This window comes from Aethalodelphis obliquidens, unplaced genomic scaffold (assembly GCF_003676395.1).
Source record: "Aethalodelphis obliquidens isolate GAN/ISIS:26980383/991018 unplaced genomic scaffold, ASM367639v1 scaffold2, whole genome shotgun sequence".
NCBI lineage: Eukaryota > Metazoa > Chordata > Mammalia > Artiodactyla > Delphinidae > Aethalodelphis > Aethalodelphis obliquidens.
The window spans coordinates 42821153-42831825 of record NW_020837946.1 but is presented as its reverse complement, the minus strand read 5'-3'; the positions used below and the strand labels follow the sequence as shown (position 1 = coordinate 42831825).

At 43.7% G+C, this 10673-nt stretch overlaps 1 protein-coding gene across 4 annotated transcripts in view; it reads left to right on the top strand.

Annotated features, from left to right (window-relative positions):
• Nucleotides 1-6230: 6230 nt before the first annotated feature.
• The window catches only part of MYO1B (myosin IB), a 183156-nt gene continuing 178713 nt past the window's right edge, over nucleotides 6231-10673 (top strand). Inside the window, exon 1 of one of the 4 annotated variants that reach the window (XM_027125466.1) lies at nucleotides 6231-6434. The gene's annotated coding sequence lies outside the window, so the exon portion shown is untranslated. The remainder of the gene's footprint in view (nucleotides 6435-10673) is intronic. The other 3 variants (XM_027125485.1, XM_027125472.1, XM_027125477.1) reach the window with 3 other exon arrangements.

Sequence of the window (10673 nt, the reverse complement as noted above, 5' to 3'; positions counted from 1 at the left end):
CAAAAAAAAAAAAAAAAAAATTCATTCATCAGTTCAACAATATTTGAGTATCTCGTATGTTCCTAGGCTCTGGGGACACAACAATGAGCCAAAGAGACAAAAATCCTGCCCTCACAGAGCTTCTCATCTTGTACAAAAGATGTCAAGATTGAGAACACTGCTAAAACTAATGAGAAATCTATTACTAAGCCTTGGTTTTTCGTTCCAGTTAAATTTTGGTTTATTTAGTCAACATTTCCTATACCTGTATTATATGTTGTCTTGGTTGTTAATAAATTAAAATATTTTTTGGTTACACAATTATCTTTATCGGTATTTACATATGCTAACACCTGTGATGAAAGTATACACCAGACACAAATAAATGGGCATTTAGTTTTAGAGACTGAAGCAGAAAAAGAATATTACTTCATATGTTTGCTAAATTGCACTTCATTTGGTATAGACAGCTAATTCTTTTTCCTTTGCCATAATATCTGCTTTTCCTTATAGTTCTCCTCAAGTCTCCTCAGCAACGAGGTGACAAGCTCCCCAGTCATCATTAGAAAGATGAAAATGCTTTTTAAAAAAGATTGGGAAAAAATTCTAGTCATTTTTCAGATTGATTTATTGTTTAACAGCAAGGTTTTGCCATAATGGTACTAACTTGTTACAGTTTGCAAGGAAATAAAAAAGACAATTATTCTACTAGTTGAAGAGACAAAATGCTAAATTATAAAACGGTGGGGGAAAAACTCAGGCAATTTAAATTTCCTGGCAATGGATCTATAATTTATTTGAGGGATCACAGTATTCTAAGCTATAGACAAATGTATTTTGTGGAGAAAAAAAAATTACACTTCCAGTTTCACTACCCTATTTTAGGGGTCAATTACACTGTTATATGTTGTAAAGAATAGTTGTTGTTTTTTTATAATGCCACAGTGACTAACCTTGTACACATATTTCAAGTTTGTGCAGATGTACTTTTTTTTTACATCTTTATTGGAGTATAATTGCTTTACAAATGTTGTTAGTTTCTGCTGTATAACAAAGTGAATCAGCTATAGGTATACATTTATCCCCGTATCCCCTCCCTCTTGAGCCTCTCTCCCACCCTCCCTAACCCACCCCTCTAGGTCGTCACAAAGCATTGAACTGATCTCCCTGTGCTATGCAGCAGCTTCCCACTAGCTATTTTACATTTGGTAGTGTATATATGTCCATGCCACTCTCTCACTACATCCCAGCTTACCCTTCCCCCTCCCCATGTCCTCAAGTCCATTCTCCACGTCTGTGTCTTTATTCCTGCCCTGCCACTAGGTTCATCAGTACCGTTGTTTTAGGGAATAGTTGCTCTCGATCATCACATATAGTACCTATAAGGAATCCTACTCCTGAGTTTTGAATTCTTCTCTTTTCATCTTCGAAAAGCTTTAGCAAATTTTCCTGCCTAGGGGAAATTTCATCAATCTTTTTATCCTCTAATATTTTTGTTGTCATTTATCTACAGTTTTAAATTTTTTTAAATTAATTTTCTTTTTATTGAGGTATAATCAACATAAGAATATTAATTTCAGGTATACAGTGTAATGATTTGATATTTGTATATATTGCAAAATAATCACCACAATAAGACAAGTTAACATCCATCATCATAACATAGTTACAAAATTTTTAATTTTTTTCTTATGAGAACTTTCAAGATCTACTCTCCTAGCTACTTTCTATCTACAGCTATTTTAATACTTAGAGTAAGAGTTGTGTTTTTCCTGCTGAGTCTCAGAGGCTGAAAATGCTATAGAAATATTTTTTATAATACCTAATCTGAATTTCAAATAATACTTTAATCATTATGCATTTATTTTCAAAGCATTCTTTAAATACATAAAAAAGATTTTTTTTTTTTGCATGGAACTAAGAAATACTAATGCAGTGCTTACTGCATTTAGAGCACTATTCTAAACTAAGAGATATATAAATTAAAGAGATGAGACACTACTTGTTTTCAGAGACAAAAGGAAAAAGAGCTCACAGATTAAATGCTCACAGATGTGAGAGGAAGTATTTATATAGCGTTGAGGTAAGAGATCAAGCCCTGAAGCTAGACTGCCCAGATTCACATCCTGGCTCTAACATTATTACTGTGTAACCTCAGGCCAGTAATTAACTTTTCTCTGCCTCAGTTTCATCATCTGTAAAATGGGATAATAATAATAACCTACCTTACTGGGCTGTTATGAGGGTTAAATGAATTAATACACATGCAGAGCATTTAGATTACTTTCTAGAACACAGTAAGCTCTCTAAGATAGTTCTTACTGTCATGGGCCTGGTGTTTTCAAATTGAATTACTCCTTTAATCTAGAGATTTACCATCTAGTTGGAAAGGTCAAACATTTATAAGAGAACAACTTGAAAGGTTTCACGACCTGGAACCAATTAATAAGTGTGGAGAAGATGCGGCATCAAGATGTTACCACAGCAAAGGAAGCAAGATCCAATTCAAGAAGATGGTCAGGGATAGGTAAGAACTGAGTGTGGTCTCAAAGGATAAGCAGAGTGGGTGAAAACTAAGTGTTTGGACAGGTAGGCAAGGAGTGAAAATATGGCAAATATAAAGACTATTAGATTTCTTTTAGAACCAGAAGTTCTTAACACATTCAAGATGATGTAAAATAACTAAGGACAGAGAGCATGAGCTTTCTGGCTAAAATTCTAAAGCTAGTTGCCGACAGAACCAGTGAGAAAATCTAAAACTATGACTTCCAGCCCACCATTTCATTTGCTACACCAATATGAGGCAGAATCAGGTTACGTGGTCCTTTCGTTGGTCAATTTTCCAATGTTGAATTCTTGAAAAAAAATTTTTTTTAAGGGGCTCAAGTAAAAACAACTAAGGAAAAACATCAACAACAACAACTCTATACTTTTAGTAGTCATTCTCTTCCTGGGACACACACAGATGTGCTTTTATTTCTAAGTTTTTCCACAAAGACGGCAGGATTTCCCTTGTTTTGAATTAAATCATTGCATGTTTTCATTGAGGTAAAGCACACTTCTTACATTCTTTTACTCCTATAACTTGATAGTTTATGTTTATGACCCTAAAATCTTAATAATAGTCTTTCTGCTTCTTCATAGCTTCTGCTTCTTCCAAATAGACTAAGGGGAAAGTAAAAAATGCTTTTGTACTTGGTGGATTTATTATCTATTCTTGACAGTTATTAGAACAACTGTAATCTGCTTCTTTTAAATTCAAAAGTTGTTGATTGATTGACTTTTGAAAAGAATGGCCAGGAAGGTAAAAGTATTTAAAAACCTCATGGTATGTCTTCAGAAGTTTGGATTTTGAGATTTATGAAAACTAGGTTAATGGTATTTTTAAAAGAGAAGCATAGCTTTGCTCTAGAAACATGTTTGGCTTTCTAATAGCTTCTTGGGTTCGTTTTCTCAATGTTATTAGAATGAGTTCAATAGCTTCTACTATTTTCTTTCCCGAACCTGCTAAAAAACAGGGAGAAAGCCTCAAGTGTCCCCACTCTGCTAGATCCTTCTAGAGGCAAAATTGTTCCTACATAACTATGTTCCCAATTTCTTTCTTGGGGCAGGAGCTCCAAAACCTTCCTAAGAGAAGTTCTCTTAATTGTCCTACGCAGCAAATACTTGTCTTAAACCTACTTTTTACTAAAACTTGGCCTTTTTCCAAGATCAAAAGATTACAGAATTTCCCCCACTCTTTCAAATCATCTGTTTACATTTTGTACTTGTGAAGCTGCCGTTTGAATTTCTGTGATTTTTGAAAAGCTGGACTGGACAGCAGAGGTCAGAGGCTCCCTTACTGCCAAACTGCTATAAGCAGTCACTTTGGAATCTAAAGTCAGATGGGCAAAATGGAGAAGGGAGGCTACAAGTGTCATCAGGTAGCAGGTCCATATGTTGTCTGTTGCGAAGACAGGGACCTTCAGGGTGTTCATTAGGCTAGGTTATCAAGGTCTGAGGCAGTGTACTGGATTGTGGTGGAGACTGTGGAGTCAGAAGACTTGGGTTCAAATCCCAGCTCTGCCACTGTTCCAGGCGCCTACTGCTATACAACGACCACCCTGAAGCCCATCTCTTATTATTGCTACCTTCTGTTTCTGGGCACTGACTAGGCTCAGTTAGATCTCTCAGTCACTGACTGGGGCTGGAGTCATCTCAAAGGCTTGCTAACTCACGTGCCTGGCAGTTCAGCTGGCTGTAGGCTGGGTCCTCAGCTGGCATCAGCAGCAGACACACCACCTATACATGACCTACCACATGGCTAGAGCTTCCTCATAGCATGGCTGCTGAGTTCCAAGGGTGATTGGCCCAGGAGAAGGTCAGGTGAAAGCTGTAGCTCCTTTTACAACCTAGAATCAGAAGTTACCTACATCATTTCTGCTGTATTCTATTCGTTAGGATCACATCTCTAAGTCTACCCTATATGCAAGAGGAAGACAATTAGACTCCATTCCTTAATGGGAGTGTAAAAGAATTTGTGGGACTTCCTTGGTGGCGCAGTGGTTGAGAGTCCGCCTGCCGATGCAGGGGACACGGGTTTGTGCCCCGGTCCGGGAAGATCCCACATGCCGCGGAGCGGCTGGGCGCGTGAGCCATGGCCGCTGAGCCTGCGTGTCCGGAGCCTGTGCTCCGCAACGGGAGAGGCCACAACAGTGAGAGGTCGGTGTACTGCAAAAAAACAAACAAACAAAAAAAAAAAACAATTTGTGGACATGTCTTCACACTAGTATAGCCACTTATTAGCTGGAAGAACTCTCTGTTCTTGGCTTTTCTGGTTTGTAAAACAAGGACACAGAGAGTAACTTTCCTCCCAGGTTTTTGCGAAGATTAAACAGGAAAAGAATGGTACCTGATACTCAATATGTTTAAAGCTTAGCACATCACTATGTCTTATGTGGATCAGAAGTGATGCTAACGGTGCCATCAATGATGGTGTAGGTCCAAAGCAGATACAGTCTGGGGAACTGTTACCTTTTCAAACTCTACTGGCAGCATTTGACAAATACCAGTGCCTGTGGTTCTTATGCCTGTAGGAAAATAATTACTATATATGGTCTGAATTCTTGGTTCACCTCATTTTAGCGACAGTTTCCAGGTCAGTCCATTTAAACCTGGCTCCATTTATGGCAATTTATTTCATTATTGGACGAAGTAGTTAGAACCATGAGTAATAATTACTGCGCCTACATTTCTTTTAACACCTTAGCCAAGTAATCCTCACCTCACCCAGTGAGTAAGGTTGGATGAGCACTCTTCCCTCCTCCGGGATGAGGAAACCAGGACAAGGGTCAAGTGGCTTGCTCTAAATTCTACTGTACAAAGAGGCAAGAAGCCAGCTGGAGTGAGAAGCTGGAGGGCCTGATTCTCTGGCTTCCTCCAGCATGCATAAATAATATGCAGATTAACACCCTATCATTGATCATCACCCAGTGCCAGTTAATACGCAATATTCATTTATATATTTTCATATAAATATATACATATAGTTGAAATTTCTTTTTCAATTATCTTTTAATTTCTGTAACAGAGAATTGGCCAGTGTCTACTTAGCATCATGTGAAATTAAGTGAGTTAATAGATATTAAAAAATCTTGTAAATAAAAGCACACTTTGCCACTCAGTACACTCTTTTCCCTTTCGGTCAAATTAATATTTTCCGATATTCCTGGGTATCCAAACTTTTTTTGGTCTAAGGGAGAAGGAACAATTGAGAACACTCCCACTCTCTGCTGACATCTGCCCACAGGTTGGGTTCCAGATTCCCCGCGGCCCCCTTCCTCACCCCCTCCGCCCCGGCCCGCTCCCCCTGGCTTGCCTCTCCAGTTATTGTATTTGTCGTTTGATGTTAATAAATCCGGGAGTGAGAAAGGTAGAAGGGCTGTGCCTTCCGTGGGGCTGGGAGGGACGCCTCTCCTTCCTCCTCTTTTCCACTCCTTGCCCCATCCAGGCTGGCCCCGGGGGCGGAGGCTGCACCCGCGCTCACCGGGGGGCGCTGTGCCGCCGGCACCGGGCGGCTGGAGGTGAGTCGGCTGGGAGGCGGCGGCTCCCGGTCCTGCCGGCGCTCAGAGGGGCGAATCCCAAGCTGCGAGGTCGCCGCCCCCGCCCCTCGGCCGGCCCCTCCGCCCTCGGGGTAGAGGGGAGTGGCCGGGCGCCTCCAGCCGCAGCGCAGCACTTTGCAACGGCAGCGCACTCTGCAGCCGGGCGCGCACTGGAGACCCGGGCGCCGCGCGTCGCGGTGGTGTGGGAGCGCGGGCGCGAGGGGCAGGCAGCCGCTGGGCAGCGTCCGCCGGCAGCGTCCGCCAGCAGCGTCTGGCGAGCAACTGCGCGGGAGCCCCGCAGCCTCGCGGAGGGCCAGCGTCCCGGAGCGCGCCGGAGAGGGAGGACGACAAGGAGGCGGAGTGGCGTCCGGCGAGGTAGTGCGAGCGCTTTCCTTCTCTCCCCTGCCCTGCCTGCTCGGTCCTTTGTGCCCGGGGTCCCCGTGGCCCCGCCGCAGCTCGCGGGACACGGGTCAGCGGCGTCTGCGGTCTCTCCTCGGGGCCAGGCGGCGCTGCGACGAGAACCGCGCACGCTGGAGGTCGGGCAGGGTGGTCGCGACTCCGCAGTTGCTTCGGGGGCGGGTGGGAGAGTAGAGGGCGCTAAACTAAGTTATTCTTACTTTGCCCCATCCCCTTCGTACCTGTGGGCAAAGTGGAATTCAGGTCTTCCTGGTGTTCACCCACACCCCTCCATCTCTCTGGCCCACAGCTGTTTCCTGGCCCCCTGGTTCTATGGAAGGACACGGGGTGGCCTCCTCCGGGAAGGAAAGCGGAGGGAGAACAATGGGGCGTCCTGGGGAGTGGGGTTCAGGTGCGGCGTGCCCCAGCGGCGGGGGAGAAGGGGCCCAGGACCCGACGGGGCATCCTGCGCGTGCAGCTGAGCTATGCTCCTTTGTTCCGCCGCAGCGGAGGGGGCTGCCTTGGGTCTCGTTTCCTGCCCGGGATGGGATTGATTCACGGTCCTAGAGAGGGAAGGGGAGGGGGCGGGGCTGGAATGGAAACCAGATTAGGAACGGGAGTCCTGGAGGGTTCTTGCTGGGCCGGGGCAGAGGGTTGGGGAGTGGGTGATGTGAGTGCACTGGAGAGTTGATTACAAACACACAGCATTTTGTCCAAGGGCTTGCTGTGTGGGTTTCTGGAGCTTATTTGTAATGCTTTGTTCAGGCTGCGGCCGAGCGTTTATTGCTTCAACAAGTTGTGTACTTCCCTGACTTCTAGGCGCTCTCAGTGTTAGTTTGCTGAAATCAAATCTTCTTAATTACGATGGAAGAAGACTTTTTTGGGGGCTATGAATCAGGGTATTTGTGTGTATGTATGTGCCTGTGGATCCGTGTTTGTAGCTAGTAGATATTGGCTTGAATGGGTAGGAAGCAGATTTTATAGCATTGATTTTGACATAGAATAATTTTCTCCGTTGTAATAGAGTAAAACAATTTTCCAGGAATGTTTGGGGGGGAAACCACTAGAAAATTAGACATTGCTAAATAAATGAATCAGATTAGGTAACACTGAATTGAAAAACCCTTTACAGTCTTTCCCAGAAAACACATCATACACACCACCCTTTGGGTTTTCAGTTGAGGAGTCGTGACTTCTGTGCTTTCACTCCCCTAATGTGGGTCATCTGGACTAGGAAAGGGAACAGTTGCCACTATGGTGAATGGGAATTATTTTTAGGGGGAGGTAGAATTGAATGTAATGTGTTGGGCATATGTTAAGTGACCCTTTCCTAGATTGGAATCAAGAAGCCCAGGAGGATTGGTTGACCTCAGGAGGGAGCCAGGGTGGATTGAATGATGAGTGTTTTTTGAATGGAGTATTCCAAGCAAAACCGTTTTGGGAGGAGGCTGACATTTCCAGGCATTCATGGTTTGTGCCTATGGGACACTGGTGGAAGGATCCCAAAGCTGGGCTGAAGGTTAGAATTACTGTGGTGATAGTTGAGGAGACATTCAGCTGTAGTAGTCTGGCTGAGGCAGGGCTGGGAAATGACCTAGAGCTGCTTCTTCGGCAAGTCTGAGGGCCCACCGGTGAACCACCGCATTGGCTATTCATTTTAAGACAACCAAGTTTGAAAGTCTCTTAATCTTAGAAGGGGAATGAAGAGCTTACTCCTGGGGGAAAAAAATGTTTCCTGCCCACTAAGCGGTAATGGAAAAGAGCTGTACCAGCTACCGTGAGGGTTTGTCTTTTTCTTGGAGGATGTGGTCAGATTTTCAGGCCAGGCTGGAAAACAGTGGGATTTGTCCTCCAGAGCCATTATGATGTGCAGTTGAGGTGGGATGTTGTCCAACCGTCAAGCTGTTTGTCGTTATAACTAACACACTGCCTGGCAAAACATTGTGTCATGGGCAGCGAACAGAGGGAGACTTCCTTCGTTATCGTTGTCTTGCCATTTTGGACTTTTCGTTTATGTTGTGAATTGTTTTGTAAAATATAGCACAATTGGATTCCTCCCGAGTACTCATTGCAATATACATAAACAAAATGCAAAGCATAAGATTACTGCTACCAAAGACATGGATGGGGAAGCCTCTTAAATAGTTGGTCTCTGGCTGCAGGCCGTCCGATGGATCGATGGATTCCCCATGTGTGATGAGGCTGGCTGCAAACTGCACCCTCTTCACGGGATGGGATGAATCATCACTTTGTCAAGCCTGGAGGTAAAGACTGACTCTCCCTGGTTGCTTCGCAGTTATGCAAAGCAACGAGGAGCTTCCGACAACAGTGGGGAAGGAGTGGGGTGTAGGAGTGGGCCAAGAGGGGAATCCTCAGAATGTAGGATGTTAAAGGTTTTTAACATTTGTCCTTCCTTTGGGTGAGATTCTTCTCTTGTCCCCCTCCCTTCTGCTATTTTCAATAGCTGGACCTTTGGATTTTAATGAAACAGCCTAACAGTAGTTAAAACTGTCATTTAGTATTTACTGTGTGAAAAGGATTTTACACACATTATTTTATTAACCCTCACAACAACTTGGTAAAGTGGGTATTATCTCCATTTTACAGTTGAAACTGAGGCCCAGGGAGTTTGGTAACTTGCCTAGTTGTGTAGGTAACTAGTAAGGGGTAGAGGTGAGATTTGAATTCCAATCTCTGATTCCAAGGTCCACACTGTATGGTATGATATCTTTTAATACTAGGAATGACAGCAGTTTGATTATGTGATTAGCCCTTTGCAGATTGCAAATCACTTTTGCATATATTATCGTAATTGATTTTTTCAAAAACCACTGTGAGATAGGTTTGGAAGGCTAGATTAGTGACATCGCAACTTTTCAAACTGTATTATTGTTCAAAAGCTTTGCTGTTTGATGGCCTGTGTGAATAAACTTTAAGTGAATGAAACTTTAAAGAGTTAGGCTGCCAATGTTTAAAAATAAGTGTGTTTTTGGGGTGAGGGGACATTTAAAAGTGGTGGAATGGAGTAGACTTATAGTCATTTGATATTTATTGAAATCTATTTTAGCCCTTTTTATCTCCCAGCCTTTATTAGAACACTGCACTTTGCTTCTTTACTGAGACCCAATGCCAGAGTGTCTTTTTAGAAGAGGAATAAGGAGGGAAGGAATGTGATTATAAAGAGGAAGTGGGACATCAGAATTGGAGTCATACACAGCAGCAGGCCGTAGATTTTCCCAGCACATGCTTTTTGTCCTGGCAGTCGCCTTTTACAGAAGACATTCTTCCTTAGGGAAGTGTCAAGGGTCTTTCTTTACAATATCCTCTGACATCATCACATTTCTGAGCTCTGTGGGAACACACATTCCACAGGATTTCTGTGCTCATCTTTTCCCCACAGGGGAAGTGAACAAGCTTAGGCATCCACGTGAAAGTGGAATGGAAGTGGTATCCGTCCTTGGGGTGGAATGGAGTATGGTGCCAGGCAGGAGTCTCCTGACCTTGACCCAGGGGTGACCGCCGAGTGCAGGAGCAGAGTGGATTCGAACACTTGGCGTCATCATCGATTATTTATGGATTTCTCAGAATGCTCCCGGGCAAATGGAAAAGTCAATATTGGTTTTTTTTGTTCCTAAGCTAAGACTATGAAGACTGAAAGTTCTACTGTTACTTTTTAATTATTTCAAGCCAAGACATCATTTGGGGTCTTCAGAGACTGTAGTGTAGGTGCAGTAACTTCTGTCTCCTGAGGCCATTAGATTCTCATCCATTGGATATTTAGAGGGGATGCACACACGTGGTCTGCTGAGTTCTAACAGGGAGCACTTTCCAACTTACCAGATGAGAAGGATGAAGGATGCTCTTCTAACCTGTCGTAGGTTTCTTTTCAGTTGCCAGTGTCTTCATCAATTTGTATTGTATTAAGCACACAGTTGATGCAAGGCTAGGCATTAAAAAGCAGCAAAGGAAATCCATTGTGTATCAAAGGATGTAGCAGGGCAGCGCAGTGTGCCCAGAGAGTGGATGTTGGTGAGATGACTGTGACAGCCGTGGTGACCAAGGCCACGCCAACACATGCTACTGAGACAAAAGCGTGAGAGTGGGAGGAACCCAAACAATGCCTGTTCCTTCTTTGTCCTTGGTTTTATTTCCCCCAACCTCTGATGTTGCTAAAGGGGTCCGGTCTCTGAACACCTGCCTCTGAAGGATTGGTTGGGA